The sequence below is a fragment of the Mustelus asterias genome, unplaced genomic scaffold, assembly GCF_964213995.1.
Source record: "Mustelus asterias unplaced genomic scaffold, sMusAst1.hap1.1 HAP1_SCAFFOLD_595, whole genome shotgun sequence".
Lineage (NCBI taxonomy): Eukaryota > Metazoa > Chordata > Chondrichthyes > Carcharhiniformes > Triakidae > Mustelus > Mustelus asterias.
Window position 1 is genome coordinate 243711 of NW_027590545.1, and position 6000 is coordinate 249710.

At 44.9% G+C, this 6000-nt stretch overlaps 1 non-coding gene across 1 annotated transcript; it reads left to right on the forward strand.

Annotated features, from left to right (window-relative positions):
- The first annotated feature begins 3808 nt into the window (after positions 1-3808).
- On the forward strand, positions 3809-3903 carry trnai-uau (transfer RNA isoleucine (anticodon UAU)). The gene is made up of 2 exons: positions 3809-3846; positions 3868-3903. It is a non-coding gene; the product is annotated as a tRNA-Ile (tRNA).
- The last annotated feature ends 2097 nt before the right edge of the window (positions 3904-6000 follow it).

Genomic DNA, 6000 nt, shown 5'->3' on the forward strand with positions numbered 1-6000 from the left:
ACGGACCGCAACACACGGCTACAGGCTGAAAATGGTCGTTCAATACCTCTGCCAATTTGAACAGCAGAGTGAAATATCAGCCCCAATGCACAATCCCATCAAAAACCCACAGCAATTCATATTTACTTTACCCTTGCTGGTTCCTCCTGAAAAAAATGAGTAAGCTATCTTCAATATGCTATCTTCAACTGCATTAAATTTCACTGTAGCTCACCACGTTCGAGGAATGTTGGCATCGAAGTGTTATAAACCTGAGTGTGGTAAAAATTCTGAACAACATCAGCTTGTCACAGCTCTGCTTTGGTCACACTGGAAGCTAGTGTGAAAATATGAACAATTCCATATCTTAACAGACTGGAAGGAGTGGGTGACTGTGTTTAATTGGCACTATGCACATTCCTGTAATCCGTGACTGCGAGAATCAGGAAAATTACATCCTGCTGGTCTCGTGGCTAGTGTTCGGTGCTTTCGGGGTCACAGGCTGGCTTCGATGCACTAAGACTTAATGTTTTTGATAAACAAACTGGAATACTTCCTGGTCCAAAGCCGCTCTGCCAGAAACGGTGGAGTGAGGTTTGTAGTTTTGCTTCCGAGTTGGAAATGTCACATGGACAAAAGGTCAAAAAGAAACACAGATAGTGAAGGACAGAGATAGGATGGAAAGCGCTGACGATGGAGATGGTGACACTAGGTAAAATCTGGTTGATAATGGGTCAGAATTAACCGTTTGCATTGGCACAAATGTCACTCATTTCTGGATAAAAATATCGGGCTAAATGATAAGAAAACTTCTCGCTGAATGAAGCACAAAACTATTTGACTTCGACTGATTGCAAGCAGTTTTCATTCAGAAAGAAGTAACTGTGGGATTAACAAAGCGGGATGGAGAAAGTCTCAGTTTGAGCGGTGAAATTGCCGGAGGAATGGAGAGCTGGAGTTCACCCATAAAAGCAGCAAAGTATAAAATATTGGGAACCACCCAATGTTGCCCTTGTCCATCATTCCTTGTGTCAGTTAACCCATCGTGTTATGCTCTCTATCACAGACCTCCCCTTTTAATCTCTTTACTGAGTGATTCCCATTTTAAATGCCACAAGACCTCAACCGTTCAATCAATGTTACGTGAAAAGCAAGAATAAATCTGAATCATTTGAAATTAACCCATTTCGGAATGTTTTTGCTCGGTCTTGACCCGGGGACCTGTGCGCATGTGAGGCAAACATGGTAACGACTGCACTACAGAAACTTTGCGATGGATGACTTGAAGCAGACCCGGTTTACTTGTGGAGCAACTAAACTCGTTCCACAAGCCCGTCAGTTGCTCACTTTACATTCTCTCTGCCGGTTTCTCTAATCAAAATGAATGATGACACATTCTGCTGCATTCAATTTTAATAATCACATGTTTGATCAAAGTTCGTAACGTTTCAAGTAATTTAAGTGAAAATCTGACATTGGGAGAATTTGATCACACGCCTCCACAAATGTCGCTATCCTAAATTTAGTGCCTTAAACTTCCTATCAACGACACCAACAGACGTCATTGCTGTCGGAACTAGTATTGGCAGTGAACAGAATCATTGGAGTTGGATTAGATCACATGTCCCATTGAGTCTCCTCCGCCATTACAATCAACCCGAGTTCAACAACGGCCTCATTTCAGAATCAATTCAATTAAACTTGATTCCACCCAGACAGGGAGAGAATAGGAGGAACAAAAACAGAAGAGGGAAATGGATAGTTAGACTGAGAGAGGGAAGGACTGAGGCAGATCTATCGACAGAAAGATCACTGTCATGTCGCGTCTCTTCCTGTTTCTGTCGCTGCCCCACATCCAGCTCCCTCTGGCTATCCAGCTCCCAGGGTCAATTAGCTGCTTGATAAAGACACAGACAGTTGGTGAACCCGAGCTTTAACTGGAAAGCAGGGAAAGCGAATGTATGCCACACGGCATTAAGAGGAGATGGAGTTTAGAGATGACTGTACAAAGAGACACAGATATCTCATCTTCCTGATCCAGTTACTGATTACATTACAGTTACTGATTGCAGGAATGTACACAGTGCGAATTATCCACTGTCACTCTCTCCTTCCAGCCTTGAGCACGGAGTTCAGTTTTGAAGTGTTTGTATCTTGCTACAGTAATTCAGGGTTTTGTTGAGGCCACATTTGGAATAGTGTGCGCAGTTTGGATCCCCGCATTTTAGACAGAATAAAAGCAAAATCTGATGATGCTGGAATCTGAATCAAAAACTGAAAATGCTGGAAAATCTCAACAGCTTTCACGAGAAAGAATAGGTACCATTGAAAAGCTGAGGCATTATTTTTTCCTGATCCAGGAATCTAAAACACGGGAGCACAATCTCAGGATAAGGCGCTGATGATTTAGGAGTGCGATGAGGAGAATTGGCTTCACTCAAAGCCTCGTGAATCTTCGGAATTCTCGAGCCAGAGGGTTCTGATGCTCCATCCTTGAACATATTTCACTCTGGGTTAGACAGATTTATGATCTATCCAAGAATGAATGGAAGCAGGGATATGGAATTGGAACAAATGCTCAGCCAAAAGTCCATGTTTCGATTGTAATTTTTAAGTTTAATGGAATAATGGAAGCATGTATATAATGTTGTATGTAATATGTGTAAAGTCAATCGTCATTGAATAATGTTGGTAACACCAGATAACAGTACAGCCGGTCACAATTGAGAACTATTTTTATTGACGCCCACAAACTCATTGCCAACACGCAACTGTTTGCCTGTGAATGCTGATGGTGAGAAAATAGCAACATTCCGCTTCTGGGTGGTATCGAACCACCAACCTCTACGGTTAACAGTCGAACGCGCTGACCAATTGCGCCACAGAGACTGCAGCAGCAGCTGTTACATGTATTCTAAACTACTGTGTCAATGACCACAATTCTATTTCTGCAAAGCCTGTTCCAGAACTGCAGCATGACCGCACTGTTTACAATTCTATACAAGTCTCTTTAGTTCCGTTGATCCCGCAGCACTGCTGTAGTGTGTTGGTTATTCCCTTTCTCCTATGAACGTGCAGGTAAAATGAATCCATGTCTCTTATCACAGGGAGGAATTCAACAGGAGGGAATGGAACTGAAAACCAGACCCCCAGCGAACCAATGCTTTCCACTCAATCATCAATAACACCATTCTCAGCTGCACCTCCTTCCAAATATTTTGATCCATTTCCCTCACGATTTGTTCCAAGAGTTAATATTGCCCTTGGTTTCTCCTAATTTTGATATAAGATTCACGTCAATATACAACACAAATGGAATTGCAAACCTGAGGGCGAACCATGGGAAACAAGTCACTGCGTAACACAAATCCCATGGTGCTCATTTCCCGATTCACAACACTCAGTTTTTCAACCAAATGGAGGAATTTATCACTGAAAAGTTTTGGAAAGTTCGTGTGAATTTTGTTTGCGAATCACTCGTGTGTTGTGTAAATGCTTCTCGAAGGTTTAGTGAGCCGGACATGATATATCTGCGTTTTGCTGAGCTTGTGTTCGGTTTATGGGGAGGTTTGAACGGAAATAGACCTTGTGTCCCAGGGATGGGCAGTAACCCGCTGATTGAAGCTGCAATTGCCGCTTTCTGCTGGCGATTGGAGACTGCGGGATAAAATCCTGCTGCTTCTCCCTGTCTCACTCACTGTGGAGCCGGGAAAAAAAATCAGCGATGGATTTGTTTCCCTGTCTGAAATGTGGCCTCGAATAACTGTTATTCACGGAGGTAACGCTGCGGTAACCTTTAATAATCTGACACAAACGATTCAAACGCACTGCTCCAGTGGCGCAATCGGTTAGCGCGCGGTACTTATACAGCAGTGCAGGCAGCGGGCTATGCCGAGGTTGTGAGTTCGAGCCTCACCTGGAGCAGTTGTTTTAGGTGAGACGATCGTCCAGTGGTGTGATCCCTCGACCAGCTAATATTCTTGGGACGGCCAGGACAGCTGGTGGAGTTTGAATACAATAAATAAGATTGGAATAAAAATCCACTGATGGCCATCAAACAACATCCATTGTTGCTAAAAATCATGATTCACTCATGTCCGTCGTGGAAGGAAATCTGCAGTTGTTCGATGGTCTGGCCGACACATGACTCCAGAGCCACAGCAAAGTGGTTGCCCCTCAACTGGGGATGGGCAATAAATGCTGATCAGCGGTGCTTCTGTTCAACGAACGAAAGGAAGATCCGGAATGTGCAGGTTTGAGAGAAGCTTTCTGAACCGTCAGAGCTGGAAACGGGAGTCAGTGAAAAGTATTGCGTTTGTGTGTGCACAGATGGATGGGGAAATGTAACATGCAGTGTAAAATACTCTGTTGAGTTAATTTTCAACAATAAATTCTCACTCTGAGTTTAAACCAACGTACAGGTGCATCTGCATTCGCGCCTTTCTGCTGTCAGCGGGTGATTGGAGACTGCGGGTTAAAATCCTGCTGCTTGTCCCTGTCTCCAATGTGGAGCCGGAGAAGAGAGAATCATTGTTGGGTTTGTTTCCCCATCTGAAACGTGGCTTCGCCTTTAATAATCACAAACAAATCAAAAGCAATCAGCCGGACTGTGCAGGTTTGAGGGAAGCTTTCTGACCATTCAGAGTTGGAAAGGAGAGTCTGCGAAAAATGTTCTGTCGGGTTTGAATACGGAACTGTGAAGGGGAAGGGGAAGTGTAACACAGTATAAAATACAGTATTCAGTTAATATTCAGCAATAAACGTGAATTATTGCTCATTTCCTCACTCTGAGGTTAAAAGTATACTTCCGCCCGCTTTCCAACAGGGAATCTTTGGTTCGGTGAATGTGTAATCAGGACATGACAGAAACGATGCGTTCCCTCCACCCTGGGAGCCTTGGATGAAACTGTACCAGAGGTCATCATTGCAGATATCGGAGCAGCTTTCTCGAAGTTCAACCCACTGAAAGCGACTGGCCCGGATGGGGTACCCGGATGTGAACGCAGATCCTGCGTGGATCAGCTGGCGGGGGTATTCGCAGACATCTTCAACCTCTCTTTACTTCTGCTTCAAGAAGACAACCATCATCCCACTACCAAAGAAAATCCAAGCAGCGTGCCTGAATGAATACTGTCTGGTGGCTCTGACATCCATCATTATGAAGTGCTTCGAAGGCTAGTCATAGCACGAATCAATTCCAGCCTCCAGGGCTGCCTGGGTCCACTACAGTTCGTCTACCGCCGCAACAGGTCCACAGCAGACACCATCTCCCTGGCCCTGCACTCAACCCTGGCACACCGAGATAACAAAAACGCCTATGTCAGACTCCTATTTATTGACTACAGCTCAGCCTTATTCCGACGAAACGCATCTCCAAACTCCATGGCCTGGACCTCGGCTCCTCCCTCTGCGACTGGATCCTGAACTTCCTAACCCACAGGACACTATCAGTAAGGATAGACAACAGCACCTCCTCCACGGTCATCCTCAACACTGGTGCCCCACAAGGTTGTGTTCTCAGCCCCCTCCTACAGTCCTGATATATCCATGACTGTGTGGCCAAATTCCCCTCCAATTCGATTTTCAAGTTTGCTGGCGACACCACCGTAGTGGGTCTGATCTCAGATAATGAGGAGACAGAGTACAAGAATGAGATAGAGAAGCTGGTGAAATTGGCCCGGCGACAATAATTTCTCCCTCAATGTCAACAAAACGAATGAGATTGTCCTCGACCTCAGGAAGCGTAGAGGAGAAATTGCCCCTGTCTACATCAACGGAGACGAAGTAGAAAGGGTCGAGAGCTTCAAGTTTTTAGGTCTCCAGATCACCAACAACCTGTCCTGGTCGCCCCATGCTGACACTATAGTTAAGAATGCCAACCAACGCCTCTACTTTCTCAGAAGACTAAGGAAATTTGTCATGTCAGCTACGACTCTCACCTACGTTTGCAGATGCACCATAGAAAGCATTCTTTCTGGTTGTATCACATTTTGGTATGGCTCCTCCTCTGCCCTGGACCGC